This window comes from Sus scrofa, chromosome 11 (assembly GCF_054392235.1).
Source record: "Sus scrofa isolate SSC_HxYL_T2T_F1_AM1 chromosome 11, Sscrofa_HxYL_maternal_Yorkshire_Landrace_v2.0, whole genome shotgun sequence".
Lineage (NCBI taxonomy): Eukaryota > Metazoa > Chordata > Mammalia > Artiodactyla > Suidae > Sus > Sus scrofa.
The window spans coordinates 76,520,818-76,540,879 of record NC_139393.1 but is presented as its reverse complement, the minus strand read 5'-3'; the positions used below and the strand labels follow the sequence as shown (position 1 = coordinate 76,540,879).

The following is a 20,062-nucleotide window of genomic DNA, read 5'->3' as shown; positions in this document are numbered from 1 at the left end:
CCACTTTACTAGTTGTGGTCTTAGGTAGTTCCATACATGTTTTAGGGTTTTTTCCCCCTATTTCTGTGAAAAACACAATTGGGATTTTTTTTTTTTTTTTTTTGGTCTTTTGTCTTTTTAGGGCTGCACCGACAGCACATGGAGGTTCCCAGGCTAGGGGTGGAATTGGAGCTGCAGCCGCCAGAGCCACAGCAACGCCAGAGCCAAGCCACTTCTGCGACCTACACCACAGCTTACGGCAACGCCAGATCCCTTAACCTACTGAGCAAGGCCAGGGATCAAACCCGAATCCTCATGGATACTAGTCGGGTTCTACCAAGCCACAACGGGAACTCCCGCAATTGGGATTTTGAAGGGATTGCATTGAATCTACACATAGCTTTGGAGAGTATGGGCTGTTATGGCTCTTGTGACCCTGTGTATTTCTGTGGTATCAATTGTAATGTCTCCTTTTTCCTCTCTGATTTTATTTACTAGTGTCTCTCCTTTTTTTTTTCTTAGTTTAACTAAAAGTTTGTCAAACGTATCTTTAAAAAAAACCAAAAACATATTGTTATTTTATTATTTTTCTTGTCTCTTACTGATTTCTGCCCTGATCTTTGTTATTCCTTCCTTCTAATTTTAAACTTAATTTGTTTTTCTTTTCTAGTTCCTTGAGGTGTAATAGTTGTTTATTTGAGATCTTTTCTTACCGTGGGCATTTATCACTGTAAATTTAAAACTGCTTTTGCAGTATCCCATAGGTTTTGGTATGTTGTGTTTCCATTTTCATGTATTTGAGGGTTTTTAACTTTTTTTCTTTTGATTTCTTCTTTGACTAATTGGTTGTTCAGGAGTGTATTGATTAGTTTCTACTTATAAATTTTCCAGGGTTCCTCTTGTTGCTTTCTAGTTTCATAATACAGTTGTGGTCAGAAAAGATACCTGCTGTGATTTCAGTCTTCTTAAATTTGCTAAGGCTTATTTTGTGACCTAACATATGATCTATCCTAAAGAAAGTTCCATGTGTGCTTGAGAAGAGTGTGTATTCTGCCACTGTTGGGTGGAATGGTCTATATTATGTGTGTCTGTTAGGTCTGTTTGGTCTAATTTTTGATTCAAGTCCAATGTTGATTTTCTGTCTATATGATCTATCCATGGATGAAAGTGGAGTTTCAGAGTCCCCTACTAATATTGTACTGTTGTCTATTTCATTATTCAGATTGGTTATTATTTGCTTAACTCTCATGATGGGTGCATATATATTTATGGTGGTTATATCTTCTTGATGAATTGATCTCTTTATCATTATATAATAACCTTCTCTGTCTCTTATTATCATTTTTAGCTTAAAGTCTATTTTATATGATGCAAGTATAGCTTTCCTCTCTCTCTTGCTTTCCCTTTGCGTAGAACATCTTTTTCCAACCCTTCACTTTGCACATATAAGTGTCCTTAAAGCTGAAGTGAATCTCTTATAGGTAGCATATAATTGGCTTTTGTTTTTTTTTAATCAATCCAGGCACCCCCTGTCTTTTGATTGGAAAATACAGTCTACATTTAGGGTAATTATGGTAGGTAAGCACTCACTAATACCATCTTACTGTTTTCTGGCTGTTTTGTAGTTCCCTTGTTTCTTCCTCTCTTGCTGCCTTTCTGTGATGGGACACTTGAATTCTTTTCTCTTTTTAAAAAAATTTTTTTTAATTAAAGTATTTGATTTACAGTGTTGTGCCAATTTCTGCTGTACAGCAAGTGACCCAGTCTCATTCATATATTTAGATTTATATACACATACATACATTCTTTTTTAAAAATACTATTTTCTATCATGGTCTGTCCCAAGAGATTGGATATAGTTCCCTGTGCTATACAGTAGGACCTTATTGTTAATCCATTTTATTTTTTAAATTTATTTATTTTTCTTTTTAGTACCACACTTGCGGCATATAGAAGTTCCCAGTTTAGGGGGTGAAGCCGAGCTGCAGTTGCCGGCCTACACCACAGCAAGATGGGATAAAGCTGTATCTGCAACCTATGCCGCAGCTCATGGCAACCCCAGATCCTTAACCCACTGAGAAAGGCCAGGGATCGAACCCTTGTCCTCATGGATACTAGTTGGGTTCTATCCATTTTAAATGTAATAGTTTGCATCTGTTAACCCCAAGCATCCCACTCCCTCCTCCCTCTTGGCAACCATAAATCTATTCTCTATGTTTTTGAGTCTGTTTCTGTTTTGTAGATAGGTTCATTTGCACCATATTTTATTTTATTTTGTCTTTCTAGGGCCGCAGCCTCATAGACTGGATCCCAGACTAGGGATCCAGTCGGAGTTGTAGCCACTGGCCTATGCCACAGCCACGCAGGATCCAAGCTGCATCTGCAACTTACACCGCAGCTCCTGGCAATGCCAGATCCTTTAACCCACTGAACAAGGTCAGGAATCAAACCCGAGTCCTCATGGATACTAATTGGGTTCGTTAACCACTGAGCCACGATGGGAACTCTTGTGCCATATTTTCAATTTCTACATATAAGTGATATCACATGGCGTTTTCTTTCTCTTGCCGACTTGGTTCACTTAGCATGAGAATCTCTAGTTGAATCCATGTTGCTGCAGATGGCAGAATTTTTTATGGCTGAGTAGTATTCCATCAAATATATGTAGTGCATATTCTTAATGCATTCATGTTTTACCTCGACATTTAGATTGTTTCCATGTCTTGGCTATTGTGAATAGTGCTGCAATGAACATATGGGTGCATGTATCTTTTTGAGTTATAGTTTTGGCTGGATATATGTACAGGAGTGGGATTGCCGGATCGTGTGGTAGTTCTATATTTAGTTTTCTGAGGAACCTCCATACTGTTTTCCATAGTGGTTGTACCAATTTACATTCCCACTGACATTCACACACTTTCTGCAGCATTTGTTCTTTGTAGACTTTCTAATGATGGCCATTCTGACTGGTGCAAGGTGGTACTTCATTGTAGTTTTGATTTGTATTTCTCTAATAATTAGTGATGTTGAGCATCTTTTTTTGTGCCTACTGGCTATCCATATGTCTTTGGAGAGTTAGCTGTTTAGATCTTCTGCCCATTTTTCAATGGGGTGGTTGTTTTTACTGTTGAGTTTTTGAGTTGCATCATTTGCAACTATTTTCTCCCAGTTCATGTGTTGTCTTTTTTTTTTTAATTAAAAAAATTTTTTTAATGGTTTTCTTTGCTGTGTAAAAGTTTCATTAGATCCCATTTATTTTTGTTTTTATTTCTGTTGCCTTGGGAGATTAACCTAATAAAATGTTGGTATGCTTTATATCAGAGAATGTTTTGCCTATATTCTCTTCTAGGAGTTTTATGGTGTGTCTTTTTTTTTTTTTTAAGAGTTTTAAATTATGGTTGATTTATAAATTATGGTTATGTCAATTTCTGCTGTACAGCAAAGTGACCCAGTTATACATAGATATGCATTCTTTTTCTCACATTATCCTCTACCATGTTCCATCACAAGTGATTAGATATAGTTCCCTGTGCTGTACAGCAGATTATGGAGTCATATCTCATGTCTTAAGTCTTTAAGCCATTTTGAGTTTATTTTTGTGTATGGTGTGAGGGTGTGTTCTGGTTTCACTGACTTATATGAAGCTGTCCAGTTTTCTGAGCCCCACTTGCTGAAGAGATTATCTTTTTCCCATTTTATATTCTTGCCTCCTTTGTCGAAAATTAATTGACCACAGGTGTCTGGGTTTATTTCTGGACTCTGTATTCTGTTCCATTGGTCCATATATCTGTTTTGGTCCCAGTACCACACTATCCCGATTACTCTAGTTTTGTAATATTGTCTGAAGTCTGGAATAGTTATGCCTCTTGCTTGGTTTTTGTTCCTCAGGATCGCTTTGGCAGTTCTGGGTCTTTTATAATTTTTTTGATTGTTTATTCTAGTTCTGTGAAAATGTCATGGGTAATTGGATAGGGATCACATTAAATCTGTAGATTGTTTGGGGGTAGTATGGCCATTTTAACAATACTAATTTTTCTAATCCAGGAGCATGGGATATCTTTCCATTTCTTTGACTCTTCTTTGATTTACTTTATCAATGTTTTATAGTATAAGTCTTTCACCTCCTTGGTCAGGTTTATTTCTAGGTATTAATTTTTTGAGGTGTGATTTTAAATGGTATTGTTTTTTATATTCCTTTTCTAACATTTCATTGTTAGTATACAGAAAAGCAACTCATTTCTGAATGGTACTCTTCTATCCTGCTACTTTGCTGTATTCGTTGATCAGTTCAAGTAGGTTTTGTGTGGAGTCCTTTGGATTTTCTATATATAGTATCATGTCATCTGCATAGAGTGACAATTTTTTCTCTTCCAAGTTGGATACCTTTTATTTCTTTTGTTTGTCTGATTGCTGTGGCTAGGATTTCCAATACTACATTGAATAAAACTGATGAGAGGAGGGCACCCTTGTCTTGTTCCAGATATTAGTGGGAAGGCTTTTAGCTTTTCTTCATTGAGTATTATATTGGCTGTGGGTTTGTCATAGCTTTTATTAAATGTTGAGATATGTTTCCTCTCTACCTAATTTGGTAAGAGTTTTTATCATGAATGCATGTTGCATTTTGTCAAATGCCTTTTCTGCATCGATTGAGATGATCATGTAGTTGCTGACTTTTCCTTTGTGAATGCGGTGTATTACATTGACTGATTTGCATATGTTGCACCATCCATGTGAACTTATGATGTATATGCTGTTGGCTTCAGTTGGCTAAAATTTTGTTGAGAATTTCTGCATCTATATTCATCAAAGATATAGGCCTATAATTTTTTTTTTTTCCTTTGGTAGTATCCTTGGCAGGTTTTGGTATTAGGGTGGTGGTGGCTTCACAGAATGTCTTTGGAAGTGTTCCTTCTCCTTCAGTTTTTTGGAAAAGTTTAAGAAGGATGGGTATAAGTTCCTCTTTGTATGTTAGGTAGAATTTGCCTGAGAAGCCATTTTATTTTGGGGGAATATTTTTATTACGTATTCAGTTTCACATCTAGTGAAATTATCTATTGCTTCTAGATTAAGTTTGGGTGGGTTGTATGTTTTTAGAAAATTGTCCATTTCTTCTGGGTTGTCAAGTTTGTTGGCATATAATTGTTCATAGTAGTCTCTTATGTTTTTTTGTATTTCTGTAAAATCAGTTGAGATTTCTCCTTTTTCATTTCTTATTTTGTGTATTTGGGTTCTCTCTCTCCCTTTCCTTTTGGTGAGTCTGGCCAGAGGTTTGTCAGTTTTGTTTACCCTTTGAAAGAACCAGCTCTTGGTTTTATTGATTTTTTTTTTCTATTGTTTTCTGAATATCTATTTTACTGATTTCCTCTCTAATCTTTATGATTTTCTTCCTTCTGCTAACTTTAGGTTTTGTTTGTTCTTCTTTTTCTAATTGTTTTAGGTGATAGGTCAGGTTGTTAATTTGAGATTTTTGTTTTTTGAGGAAGGCCCTATATTGTTAAGAATTTCCCTGTAAGAGCTGCTTTTGTGGCATCCCATAGATTTTGTGTGGTTGTGTTTTCATTGTCATCTGTCTTGAGGTATTTTTTAACTCTCTTTTTGATTTCCTCGTTGACCCACTGGTTTTTAGTAGCATGTTGTTTAGTCTCCCTGTATTTAGTTTTTTCTCATTTCTTACAGTTGATTTCTAGTTTCATGCCCTTGTGGTCAGAGAAGATGCTTGAAATAATTTCTGTACTCTTAAATTTGTTGAGGTTAGTTGTGTGCCCCAGTATGTGGTCAATTCTTGAGAATGTTCCGTGTGCACTTGAAAAGAATATATATTCTGGATTTTGGATGTAATGTCCTGAAAATATCAATTAAGTGTAAATGTTCTATTGTATCATTTAGAATCTCTGTTGCCTTACTGATTTTCTGTCTAGAAGATCTTTCTGTTGCTGTGGGTGGGATATTAAAATCTCCTCCTATTATCATATTCCCATCAATTCAAGAGGATATTATACTTGTAAACATAGATGCCCCTAATAAAGGAGCACCCAAATACATAAAACAAATATTAACAGACATAAGAGGAGAAATTGATTCCTTTCTCTCTATATTTTGTGACTCTGCTGTAGGTTTTTGCTTGTGGTTATTTACCATGGGGCTCAGTAAAACATCTTACAGATATAAGTCTATTTGACACAGGTAACAACTTGCCTTTGATTGCACCCAAAACTCTACTTTTACTCCCTGCTTTTTGTGTTTTAATGTCATAATTGACCTCTTTTATATTGTGTAATCATTAACAAACTATAGTAACTGTAATTATTAACACCCTGTGTTTAACCTTTATACCACAGTTAAGCGGTTAACACACCAAGTTACAGTATTAGAGAATTCTGAATGTGGCGGTGGTGTTTACCTTTACCCCAGTGTATTGCATATTTTTATATGTTTCCATGCTGCCAGTTAAGAGTCCTTTTATTTCATTTTGAAGAACATACGCATTTCTAATAAAGCAGGTCTGGTGGTGATGAATTCTCCGTTTTTGTTGGAGTAATTCTTTATTTTCCCCTCATTTCTGAAGGGTAATTTTGCCAGATAGGGTATTCTTCATTGGCAGTTTTTTTTTTTCTTTAGCGCCTTGAATGTATCATCCCATGCTGCTCTCCTGGCTGGTAAAGTTTCTTAGAAGAAATCCACTGATACGGCTTAATGGGTGTTTCTTTATAGATGACAATCTTTTTCTCTCTTGCTACTTTGGGATTTTCTTTTTGTCTTTGATTTTTGACATTTTTATTATACCGTGTCTTGGAGAAGATCATTTTAGATTGAAATAATGAGGTGATCTATAGCTTCATGATTGTGAACATCCAATTTTTTCCCCAGGTTTGGAAAGTTCTCATCCATTTTTTTCTTTAAATAAGTTTTCTGCTCCCTTCTCTCTCTCTTCTCTTTCTAGAACTCCAATACTTCATATATCACTTCTTTTAATGGTGTCCCATAATCCTCTTGAGCTCTCTTCACTTTTTTTTTTTTTTTTTTTTTTTTTTTTTGCTACAGTGTGTAGTAGCTTTGATTACGATTTACGTTGCCAGACTAGGAATTGAACCCAGGCTACCAAATCCTAAACACACTAGACCACCAAAGAACTCCCCTCTTCACTCTTTTTTTTTTTTTTTTTTTTTTTTTAGGGCCTTACCTGCAGCATATGGAAGTTCCCAGGCCAGGGTTCAAATCAGAGGTGCAGCTGCTGGCCTAGGCCACAGCTACTGCAACGCAGGATCCAAGCCATGTCTGCAACCTACGCCACAGCTCATGGCAATGCCAGATCCTTAACGCACTGAGTGAGGCCAGGGGTCGAACCTACATCCTCATGGATACTAGTTGGGCTCATTACAGCTGAGCCCCAGCAGGAACTCCCTCTTCACTCTTTTTCATCCTTTTCTTTTTGTTTGCCTCTGACTGGGTTATTTCAAAGTTTCTGTCTTCTTTTTTTGGCTGTGCCCATGGTATGCAGATGTTCCTGGGCCAGAGATCAAACCCACTCCACAGCAGTGACCAGAGCCACAGCAGTGACCATGCCAGACCTTTAACTGGAACTCTATCAGAATGCCTGTCTTCTAATAAGAGATTCTTCCTTCTGTGCGACCTCTTCTGATGGTGACGCTCTACCGCAGTTTTCACTTCTTTCATTGAGTTCTTCAGCTACAGAATTTCTCTTTGGTTCTTTATTTCTGTCTTTCTGTTCATTTTCTCATTTCGTCTGTGTATTGTTTTCCTGATGTCAATGACTGCTTTTCTGGGGTTTCTTGTAGCTCAAGTTACCTGAGAACAGTTACTTGTAATTCTTCCAAGAGTAAATTGTAGATCTCCACGAATTTGGATTTGGTTACTGGGAGATAATTATGACCCTTTGGTGATGTCATGTTTCCTCATTTTCCATGTTCTGGCAGTTGATAGCTTCTTGCTTTTATGAAGTCAGTGCTAAAGCTTAAGTTTGTGCTTCCCCTGGCCTGCTTTTTGTGCATGTTCCCTAGCCTTCTTGGTAGCTGGCCTCGAGTGGGAAGAGGTGTGGGTGAGGCACATGGGATGCTGGCAGTGCCTACAGTTGGGAAGATCCTTGGGTGAGGCTTCCCAGCAGCTTGTGGACAGGCTTCCTGACGGAGTCCAAAAGGCAGACAGCATTTCATGACCTCCAAGAAATTGAATCTACTCTTCTTCCCATCTGCTCCCTGCCTTCAGTCATGGAGCCCCTGATTTAATACTCCGGATGCTGCTGGAGAGAATGAGTCTCTCTGGCAGTATCCCCACAGCTGGGGAAGCTGGGCACGCACCCACCCTCTCCCATTTCCCTGTGGGAGAAATCCTGGGCTGAGGAGGTCTTGTTTAGCCATAAACGGGCCACCTTGGGGGAGGGTGATGCTGGCATGGTCAGGCTGTTCCTCTTAGCTGCCCATTGTGTCCAAACACCTATTTTCCTGCTCCGGCAGAGTGCTGGAACCTCTCCTCTGGGCACCTGGATTCCACTGGGGTGTGCTCGTCCGTGGTGACTGCCCAAGTCAGTGTTCTCCAGCTGTTCCCAGGTTGCAGCTAAGAGGGGCTGGACCCATTCACAGACTCCTCCTGGTTACACAGCCTGTTACCTGATGCACAGGTGGGTGAGACACTGCCTCAGTCCCTTGGTGAATGGTGCTGGACCCCACAGCTTTCACAGAGGCACTTTTGTTTGTGGATGGATGCTAATTTTTGTTGTGGGGAGGGTGGACAGATCAAGGGACAGCTTATGACATCATGATGCTGGCATCACTCAGAGAGCCATTGATCTTAGTATCTGTTATGTGTTTAATTCCACGGTCATGTTTGTATAGCCTGTAGGAAGTACTGAGATACAAGCTTTGTTTAGTTTTTCCAATGTTATTTTCACTATTCAGGTTTCTTGAACTTTATTGTAAACATTCTAGAATTAGTTCATCAATTTCTACAAAAAGAAAAAACTCAGAACTTATTTGATTTTCATTAAGCTTATGTTGACTCTATAGTTCAATTTGGAGATAACTGTCATTTTTACAACATTGAATTCTGATCCATGAAAACATGGTATATGTCTCCATTTGTTATATATTTAATTTATGTCAATGGTGTTTTAAAATTTCATCTACACATCTTACATATATTTTGTTTATGTCTGTATGTATTTCAAATTTTGTGTGTGTGTGTGTGCTACTGTAAATGATACCAGGTTTCTTAATTTTTTTCTTTTTTCTTATTCTTTTTTAGGGCCGTACCCACAGCACATGGAAGTTCTCAGGCTAGGGATTGAATCAAAGCTGCAGTTGCCGGCCTACACCACGCCACAGCAACTCGGGATCCAAGCTGCGTCTGCGATCTACACCACAGCTCATGGCAATGCCTGATACCCAGCCCACTGAGCATGGCTGGGGTTGAACTTGCATCCCCATGGATACTAGTCAGATTTATTTTCACTGTGCCACAAGGGGAACTCCCTGGGTTTTTTTATTTCAAGTTCCTTTTTTTCTCTGCTAGTATATAAAAACACAATTGATTTTTGTGTATCGACCTTATGTCCTAAGACTCTGCTTAAATTCAGTTATTAGTTCCAGTAGCTTTTTTGTCTGTTCTTTAGGATTTTCAATACAATCATGTCAACTACAAAGATGGTTTTTTTTTTTTTTTTGGCTTTTTAGGGCGACACCTGTGGCATATGGAGGGTCCCAGACGAGGAGTCGAATCGGAGCTGTAGCTGCTGGCCTATGCCGCAGCTCATGGCAACGCTGGATCCTTAACCCACTGAGGGAGGCCAGGGATTGAACCCTCAACCTCGTGGTTCCTAGTTGGTTTCATTTCCTCTGAGCCACGACGGGAACTCCCAAAGATAGTTTTATCTCTTCCTGCCATGTATGCCTTTTCTTTCCCTTTATTACCCTGGCTAAACTCCAGTATCCATCCCAGTGGAATCACTGCCTTGTTTCCAATCTCAGGAGGGAAGTATTTGATTACTCATGATTAAAAAGGGCCTTAAGAGTTCCCTGGTGGCTCAGCAGGTAAAGGATCTGGCATTGTCACTGCTGTGGATTGGATTACTGCTGCGGTGAGGGTTCAAGCCCCACCCTGGGAAGTTCTGCATGTGTGGGTGTGTGGCCAAAAAAAAAAAGGTGTTAGATAGAGGTTTTTCATAAATGCCCCTTCTATTCCAAGTTTGCTGATAATTTTTATCATGAATTAATGTTTGTCAAATACCTTGTTTTGCATCTATTGCAACCCATCAGAAGGTTTTTCCCTTAGAATCTGTTAATATGAGATGCATTGATTGATTTTCAAGTATTAAACTTACATTCCTGGGATGAAATAGTTCTTGGTAATGATGTTTCATCTTTTTTATATATTTTGCTAGATTTGCTTTGCTAATATTTGTTTGGAACTTTTTTGCATTTATGTTCATAAGAGATATTGGTCTGTAGTTTTCTTTTCTGCAAGTTTCCTTATTTGGTTTTGTTATCAAGGTAATATTAACCTCATAAAAGGAGTTGTGAAGTGTTCCTTCCTCTTTATTTTCTGGAAAAGCTTAATACTGGCATTATTCCTCCTTAAATGTTTGGTAGAATTCCCGAGTGACGCCTTCTACCTCTGTGAGCAGAAGTTCATAGAGCTATTCCATGTCCTTTTTCTTTACTGAGCTTTGGCACTTTGTATTTTGTCTTTTTGCCATTGCTTGGGCTGCTCCCTCGGCATATGGAGGTTCCCAGGCTAGGGGTCTAATCGGAGCTGTAGCCGCCGGCCTACGCCAGAGCCACAGCAACACCGGATCCGAGCCGCGTCTGCAACCCACACCACAGCTCACAGCAACACTGGATCCTTAACCCACTGAGCAAGGCCAGGGATCGAACCCGCAACCTCATGGTTCCTAGTTGGATTCATTAACCACTGAGCCACGACGGCAACTCTGATACTTTGTGCTTTTAAAGCAGTTTTTCCACTTTATCTAAGTTGTAAAATTGACTGATATAAAGAGATTCTCATGTATCTACCACCCAGCAGCAGTAATGATTAAGATTTTGCCACATATGCTTCACTGATCCTTTTTTTTTTTAACTTCAAGTATTTTAAAGTTCTAGACACATAGTATTTCGCAAACCCTTGATACTTCCATATGTATCTCTAAAAAACAAGAATTCTTTTTTTTTTTTTTTTTTTGGAGTTCTCACCATGGCTCTGCAGAAACAAATCTTATTAGTGTCCATGAGGACGCAGGTTCGATCCCTGGCCTTGCTCAGTGGGTTAAGGATCTGGTGTTGCCATGAGCTGTGGTATAGGTTGTAAACGTGGCTCAGATCCCGCGTTGCTGTGGCTGTGGTGTAGGCCAGCGGCTATAGCTCCGATTTGACCCCTAGCCTGGGAACCTCCATATGCCATGGGTGCAGCCCTAAAAAGACAAAAAAAAAAGAAACAAATTTTTTTTTTAATAGATGCATATGCCATTATCCATTCCTAAAATATATGTATATTTGCCTTTTCTAGGGCCGCTTCCCAAGGCATGTGGAGATTCTCAGGCTAGGGGTCTAATCGGAGCTGTAGCCGCTGGCCAATGCCATAGCCACAGCAACACCAGATCCTTAACCCACTGAGCAAGGCCAGGGATCGAACCTGCAACCTCATGGTTCCTAGTCAGATTTGTTAACCACTGCGCCACGACGGGAACTCTGTTTTCCTGAAGATATTAACTGTGATTCCTTGGTGTTATCTTTCGGTATATACCCGTAGGATTTTCCTGATTGTCCCAGAAATGTCGTTTTATAGTTGACATGTTCAAATCAGCACCTAGACAAGGTCCACACCTTACCCAGGGCTGTCATGTGTCTTAAGTCTTTAATCTAGAGTGGCTCACCCTCACCTTTATTGATTTACTTGTTTGTTTATTGTCTTTTTAGGGCCACACTCGTGGCATATGGTGGCATATGGAGGTTCCCAGGCTAGGGGTTGATTCAGATCCGTAACCACTGGCCTTCACCACAGCTCACAGCAACAAGGGATCCTTAACCCGCTGAGCGAGGTCAGGTTCGAACCTGCGTCCTCATGGATGCTAGTCAGATTCGTTAACCGCCGAGCCACGACAGGGACTCCTCACCCTCACTTTTGAAAACAGTTTCTCCCATAGAATGTGTCACATTCTGGGTTGGGCTATTTGCTTCCGGTTGGTGTCATTTGACTCTTTCTTCCACGGTAGGCGTTTCTTTAGTCTGAGAGCCACTGGGTTATGACTTGGGTCCCCTGTGCCCGGGGGCCCTTCTTTAGCTCTCCTGCCCTGGACGGGCGGAGGGGGGAGCCTCGCGTTTCATGGCCAGGGGAGCAGCTTCTCTGTCCAGCTCAGGCCAGGCCACTGCCGTTGGGTCTGGGTCTCCCTCCGTCCAGACTGCACTCAGTTATGTGTGGCACTGAATTACGTATCTTCGTCTTGCTCCCTGTGGTTTCCTGTGTGTTTTAAGTCTTGTCCTCACAAATCTGTTCTCACTCTCACCGTGTGTGTGTGTTCTACGAAAGCATGACCCATCAGAGACGTGTAGAAATCGCATCGCTTGATGGAGTCTCATAGCAGGAACACACGCTGGCTAAAATGCTCAGGCTATTCGCTTAGCAAAAAGGCGGGAGCAGCCTGCTGGAGCATCTCTGATCCTTCTCTTTCTTGTGACGGAAAGCACACTGTAAACTTCAGAGAAGAGAGAACATTCCAAGATGGAAAACAGAGCTGTTCTGTTGTTTTTGAAACAATTTTGAAAAAGTGGTTAAACTGAACGTAGCAATGTCTCTGACAACTGCCAAGCGGTAACAAGGTTTTTCACCTTTTAACTGGATTTTACTCTCCCAGGAGTGGGCTGCATGTCATTGTCTCTTGAGGGCTTCTCATAGCCAAGTATAGACCCAGTTGTGTGTTTTCGTCATGTTTAGGGTCCTGGGAACCATCCGAAGCACTAGAGGCCAAGGTGTGTGAGCCCAGGGAAGGCTGGTCTGGGTCTCCCAGCCACTGGCTTCTCACAGCTGGCTCCAGCTCTCACGTAGCTTTTATTTTTTAATTTTTTATTTTTTGGCTGCACCCACAGCATGCAGAAGATCTGGGGCCAGGGATTGAACCTACACCACAACAGTGACAACATTGGGGTCCTTAACCTGCTGAGCCAACCAGGGGACTCTGGTTACATAGCTCTATTTATTTATTTATTTATTTAAATTCAGGGCTGCACACATGACATCTAGAGGTTCCCAGGCTAGGGGTCAAATTGGAGCTTCAGCTGCCAGCCACAGCCACAGAAATGCCAGTCGGGCTGCGACTGTGATCTACACTACGGCTCATGGCAGCACTGGATCCTTAACCCATCGAGCGAAGCCAGGGATCAAACCCACAACCTCATGGTACTAGCTGGGTTTATTACCGCTGAGCCACAACGGGAACTCCTGGTCACATAGCTTTTAAAGTGGGTTTTGGGTTTGCTTTTTTGGGTGGGGATGTAGTGTCTAAGAGGGTTGGATTCACTTGGTTCAGGGCATCCAGTTCCTTCAAAGCCCAAGTCATTCCAGCAGAACATATTTTTCTAGGAATTTTGGAAACAAAGTATTCTGACTGCCATCAGGGAGCAGTGAGCAGCTGTATGTTCAGGATGCACATGAATGTGAGTAAATGGATCCATTTTCTGTATTCGAAAAACATGTTCAGTTACCTGCCCTTAAATTTCCTCCCCTACTCCTTTCTTGTAATTCGGAGTTTTAATTTCTCTCTCAGCTGTTTGAATTGAATTTTACTAGCGCTAATTAGGAAAGACCCAAAAGGATTTGAATGCTTTGGGGGGCACTTAATTAATCAAAAAGCCTTTCAGGCTTAATTTTGAGTTCTGTGGGTTTTTTTTTCTTTCTTTCTTTCCTTTTTTTTTTTTTTTTTTTTTTTTTGTGTGTGTGTGTGTGTGGTCTTTTCTAGGGCTGCACCTGCAGCATATGGAGGTTCCCAGGCTAGGGATCCAGTCGGAGCTGTAGCCGCCGGCCTACACCACAGCCACAGCAACACAGGATCTGGACCACATCTGTGACCTACACCACAGCTCACAGCAAAGCCAGATCCTTAACCCACTGAGCAAGGCCAGGGATCGAACCCCACAACCTCATGGTTCCTAGTCAGGTTCGTTAACCACAGAGCCACGACAGGAACTCCTGTGTTTTCATTTTTTAAAAGGCATCTTTTAAAAAAAATCCTTCGACAGTGGAGTTAGGTGTGTGCACAGGTGTGTCGGGGGTGACCCCTTCTGTGCACTAAGGGGGCATCAGCTTTTCTAGATTTGCATTCTTCTTGCCTAGCTGAGGGGGTCCAAGTAGCCAGCATCTTTTTCGAGAATTTAAACTGGTTTTTAATAATCTTAGCAAAATGTAATTTTTAAAAGTTTTATTAAAGTATAGCTGATTTAGAACATCGTGATAATTTCTGCTGTACGACAGTGATTCCATTATACATGTACACATGTCCATTCGTTTCCAGATTCTTTTCCCATATAGACCATCACAGAATATTGGGTAGAGTTCTCTGTGCTGTACAGCAGGTCCACCGTTGGCCAGTCATTCCATATACCAGTGTGTACCTGCCAAACCCAAACCCCCAGTCCATTCCCTGCCCCCACCACCTGTCTCCTTTGGTAACTATAAGTTTGTTTTCAAAGTCTGTGAGTCTGTTTCTGTCCTGTAAATAAGTTCATCTGTATCCTTTTTTTTTTTAAGATTCCACATAAAAGTGATATCATGATGTTTGTCTTTCATTGTCTAAGTTCACTTAGTATAATAATCTCTACATCCATCCATGTTGCTGCAAATGGTGGGGTTTTTTCTTTTTAATGGCTGAGTAATATTCCATTGTGTATATGAACCGCATCATCTTCATCCATTCCTCTGTTGATGGACATTTAAGTTGCTTCCATGTCTTGGCTATTGCAGATAGTGCTGCGATGTATCTTTTGAATTGTGGTTTTCTATGGATAGAGAGATGCCCAGGACTGGTTTTTCTGGATCATATGGTAGTTCAGTTTTTAGTTTTTTTGAGGAACCTCCACATCTGGGGTGGATGTATCTTTTGAATTGTGGTTTTCTATGGATAGAGAGATGCCCAGGACTGGTTTTTCTGGATCATATGGTAGTTCAGTTTTTAGTTTTTTTGAGGAACCTCCATATTGTTTTCCATTGTGGTTGTACCAGTTTACATTCCCAGCAGTAGTGTAAGAGGGTTCCTTTTTCTCTGCACTGGCTGCACCATTATTGTCAGAAGACTTTTTGATGGCCATTCTGGCTGTTGTAAGATAGTATCTCGTAGTAGTTTTTTTTTTTTTTTTTTTTTTTGTCTTTAGGGCCGTGCCTGCATGCCTCTGGCACATGGAGGTTCCCAGGCTAGGGGTCGAATTGGAGCTACAGCTGCCAGCCTACACCACAGCCACAGCAATGCCAGATCCAAGCCACGTCTGTGGCATACACCACAGCTCACTGAAACACCGGATCCTTGACCCACTGAGCAAGGCCAGGGATCAAACCTGTGTCTTCGTGGATACCAGTCAGGTTCATTTCCACTGAGCCATGGTGGGAACTCTGACATAGTAGTTTTCATAGTAGTTCTGATTTGCTTCTCTCTAATAATGAGCAATATTGAGCATCTTTTCATGCGTTTTTTGACCATCTCTTTATCTTCTTTGGAGAAATGTCTATTTAGGTCTTCTGTCCATTTTTTGATTGGGTTTTTTTTTTATATTGAGCTTCATGAATTGTTTATGTATTTTGGAGATTAATTCCTTGTCAGTCACATCATTTGCAAATATTTTCTCCCATTCTGTGGACTGTCTTTTTGTTGTATTTATGGTTTACTTTGCTGGGAAAAAACTTTTAAGTTTAATTAAGTCCGTTTATTTTTGTTTCTATTTTTATTACTTCAAGAAGATATTGCTGTGGTGTATGTCAGAGAGTGTTCTGCCTATATTTTCCTCTAAGTATTTTATAATATCTGGTCTCATATTTAGGTCTTTATCCATTTCGAGATTATTTTTGCGTATGGTGTTAGAAAGTGTTCTAATTCCATTCTTTTACATGTGGCTGTCCAGTTTTCCCAGCACCACGTGTTGAAGAGACTTTTGTTTCTCCAGTGTATATCCTTGCCTCATTTGTCCTAGGTGTGTGAGTTTATTTCTGGGCTTTCTATCCTGTATTTCTGTTTTTGTGCCAGTACTGTACTGTTTTGGTGACTGTAGTTAGGTCATATATTCTGAAGCCAGGGAGTCTGATTCCTCCAGCTCCATTTTTCTTTCTCAGGACTCTGTGGCTATTCAGGGTCTTTTATGTTTCCATACAAATTTAAAAATTTTTTGTTCTGGTTCTGTGATGAATGTCAGTGGTAATTTGATTGGAATTGCATTGAATCTGTAGGTTGCCCTGGGTAGTAGTTATTCTGACAGTATTGATTCTCCCAAATCCAAGAGCATCTTTCCACTGGTTTGTGTCATTTTCGATGTCTTTCATCAGTGTCTTATAGTTTTCAGAGTATAGACCTTTTGTCTCTTTAGGTAGGTTTATTCCTAGGTATTTTTTTCTTTTTGATGTGATGGTAAATGGGATTGTTTCCCTAATTTCTCTTTCTGATCTTCCATTGTTAGTATACAGAAATGCAGTAGATTTCTGTGTATTAAGTTTTTATCCTGCAACTTAACCAAATTCATTGATGAACTCTTAACAGTTTTCTGGTAGCATATTTAGGGTTTTCTGTGTATAGTATCATACCATCTGGACACAGTTAATTTTACTTATCTTTTCCAATTTGGATTCTTTTATTTCTTTTTCTTCTCTGATTGCTGTGGCTAGGACTTCCAAAACTATGTTGAATAGAATTGGCAAGAGCAGACACACTTGTTTTCTTTTTGATCTTAGTGGGAATTCTTTCAGCTTTTCACCATTGGGAATGATGTTAGCTGTGGGTTTGTCAGATATTGTCGTTATTATGTTGATGTAGGGTTCCTCCATGCCCACTATCTGAAGGGTTTTTTCAGAAATGGATGTTAGATTTTGTTAAAAAAGCTTTTTCTGTATCTATTGAGATGATCATATGGTTTTTATCTTCAATTTGTTAATGTGGTATATCACTGATGTGTGGATACTGAAAAATCCTTGCATCCCTGGGATAAATCCCACTCAATCATGGTGTATAATCCTTTTAATGTATTGCTGGATTCAGTACTAGTATTTTATTGAGGATTTTTGCATCTATGTTCATAAATGATATTGGCCTGTAATTTTCCCCTTTTCTGTGTGGTTTATTTGTCTAGTTATGGTATCAGGGTGATGGTGGCCTCAAAGAGTGAGTTCAGAAGAGTTTCAGAAAGATAGGTAAATGTTTGATAGAATTCACCCATGAAGCCATCTGGTCCTGAACTTTGGTTTGTTGGAAGTTTGTTTTTTTTTTCCTTTGGGTTGTTTTTTTTTGTGTTTGTGTCTTTTTTTTTTTTAGGGCCACATCCCCGGCATATGGAGGTTCCCAGGCTCAAGGTCTAATCAGAGCTGTTGCCACCAGCCTATGCCACAGCCACAGCAATGCCAGATCCGAGCTACACACAGCTCGCGGCAATGCCGGATCCTTAACCCACTGAGCAAGGCCAGGGATCAAACCCACATCCTTATGGATACTAGTTAGGTTTATTACCCCGAGCCACAACAGGAACTCCAGATTTTTGTGGGTTTTTTTTTTTTTTTTTTTTTTTTGAGGAAGGCCTGTATTGCTATGAACTTCCCTCTGAGAACTGCTTTTGCAGCATCCCATAGATTTTGAATGGTTGTGTTTTCATTATTGCTTTGCTGAAGGAGGTATTTTTTCATTTCCTTTTTGATTTCCTCTTTGACCCACTGGCTTTTTGGTAGCATGTTGTTTAGTCTCCATGTAGTCAGTTTTTTCTCATTTCTTTTCCTGTGGTTGATTTCTAGTTTCATGCTATTGTGGTCAGAGAAGATGTTTGAAATAATTTCTATACTCCTAAATCTGTTGAGGTTAGTTATGTGCCCCAGTACACGGCCAATCCTAGAGAGTGTTCCCTGTGCACTTGGACATGCATATTGGAAAGAATGCATATTCTGTTTTTTTCAGATGCAGTGTCCCAAAAGTATTCATTAAGTCTAACTGTTCTATTGTGTCATTTAAGATCTATGTTGTGGGATCGGGAGCTTGGGCTTATCAGACACAACTTAGAATAGATTTACAAGGAGATCCTGCTGAGTAGCATAGAGAACTTTGTCTAGACACTCATGTTGCAACAGAACAAAGGGTGGGGAAAAAAAATGTAGTTGTAATGTATACATGTAAGGATAACTTGATCCCCTTGCTGTACAGTGGGAAAATTTAAAAAAAAGAAAAAAAGAAAAAAAAAAGATCTATGTTGCCTTACTGAATTTCTCTCTAGAGGATCTGTCCATTGATGTGAATGGGATATTAAAGTCTCCTACTATTATTGTATTCCCATCAGTTTCTCCTTTTATGTCTGCTAGTATTTGTTGTATGTATTTGGGTGCTCCAATTAGGGGCATATATATTGAGGAGTGTAATATCCTCTTCTTGAATTGATCCTTTTATCATTAAATAGTGTCTTTTTTTTTTTTTTTGGTCTTTTTGCCTTATCTAGGAGATAAGGCACATGGAGAGTCCCAGGGTAGGGGTCTAATTGGCGCTGTAGCCACCAGCCTATGCCAGAGCCACAGCAACACAGGATCCGAGCCACATCTGCGACCTACACCACAGCTCACAGCAATGCTGGATCCTTAACTCACTGAGCAAGGCCAGGGATTGAACCCGAAACCTCATGGTTCCTAGTCGGATTCCTTGACCAATGTGCCACGGACAGGAACTCCAAATAGTGTCCTTCTTTGTCTTTCTTTATGGCCTTTGTTCAATAGTCAATTTTGTCTAATGGTGTTGCTACTCTAACTTTTCTGCCATTTCCATTTGCATGAAGTATCTTTTTCTACCCCCTCACTTTCAATTTATGTGTCCTTTGCCCTAAGGTGAGTCTCTCATAGACAGCATATTGTAAGCTCTTGATTTTTTTTTTTAATTCAGTCTGCCACTCTATGTCTTTTGACTGACATTTAAGGTAGATATTGATAAATATGTACTTATTGACATTTTAATCCTATTTTCCAGTTAATTCCATGTTTCTCCTTTTTCCTTTCTCTTTTTTTGTAGTATTTGTTGTAAAGCTGGTTTAGTGGTGCTGAATTCTCTTAGTTTTTGCTTGTCTTTTGTAAAACTTTGGATTTCTCCTCCTTCAAATATGAATGAGAGCCTTGCTGGTTAGAGTATTCTTGGTTGTAGTTTTTTTCCTTTCATCACTTTAAATGTATCATGCCACTCCCTTCTGGCCTGCAGCGTTTCTGCTGAAAAATCAGCTGATATCCTTATTGGGGTTCGTTTGTATGTTATTTTTTGCTTTTCCCTATCTCCTTTCAATATTTTGTCTTTAATTTTGGTCAGTTTGATTTAACATGTGTCGGGGGTGTTCCTCCTTAGGTTTATCTTATATGGTACTCATTATGCTCCCTGGATTTGAGAGGTTTTAGGCTATTATCTCTTCAAGTATCTTCTCCAGCCTTTTCTCTCTCTTCTTCTGGCATCCCTATAATGTGAATGTTGGTGCATTTAAATTTGTCCCAGAGTTCTCTTCGACTGTCCTCATTTCTTTTCATTCTTTTTTCATTATTCTGTTTTGCATCGGTGATTTCCACCAGTTTGTCTTCCACCTCGCTTATTCATTCTTCTGCCTCCTGTATTCTGATACTGGTTCCTTCTAGTGAATTTTTAGTATCAGTTACTGTGTTTCTCATCTCTGCTTGTTTAATCTTGAAATCTTTTATTTCTTTGTTAAATGTTTCTTGTAATTGACCATCTTTGCCTCCAGTTTTTTTCAAAATCTTGGATCATCTTTACTCTCATTACTCTAAAGTCTTTTTCATGTAGGTTGCTTGTTTCTAGTTCACTTATCTGTTTTTCTGGGGTTTTGGCTTGTTCCTTCATCTGGCACATACTTCTCTTTTTCAC

The 20,062-nt window shown here is 39.7% G+C and overlaps 1 protein-coding gene and 1 long non-coding RNA gene across 26 annotated transcripts in view; one reads left to right on the top strand and one right to left on the bottom strand.

Annotated features, from left to right (window-relative positions):
• The window catches only part of GGACT (gamma-glutamylamine cyclotransferase), a 61,269-nt gene that overhangs the window by 24,713 nt on the left and 16,494 nt on the right, over positions 1–20,062 (top strand). For 9 of the 25 annotated variants that reach the window (XM_005668515.4, XM_084982244.1, XM_084982237.1 and 6 more), the window contains one exon: positions 13,567–13,640. The exons of 12 other annotated variants lie outside the window; for them this stretch is intronic. The gene's annotated coding sequence lies outside the window, so the exon portion shown is untranslated. Of the gene's footprint in view, positions 1–8,450; positions 8,615–13,566; positions 13,641–20,062 lie in introns of all 25 variants that reach the window. 4 more of the 25 variants (XM_003357886.6, XM_084982233.1, XM_084982234.1 and 1 more) reach the window with 2 other exon arrangements.
• On the bottom strand, positions 14,387–18,399 carry LOC146398703 (uncharacterized). The gene is made up of 2 exons (XR_014819856.1): positions 15,060–18,399; positions 14,387–14,960 (listed from the first exon to the last, which is right to left on the bottom strand). It is a non-coding gene; the product is annotated as an uncharacterized LOC146398703 (long non-coding RNA).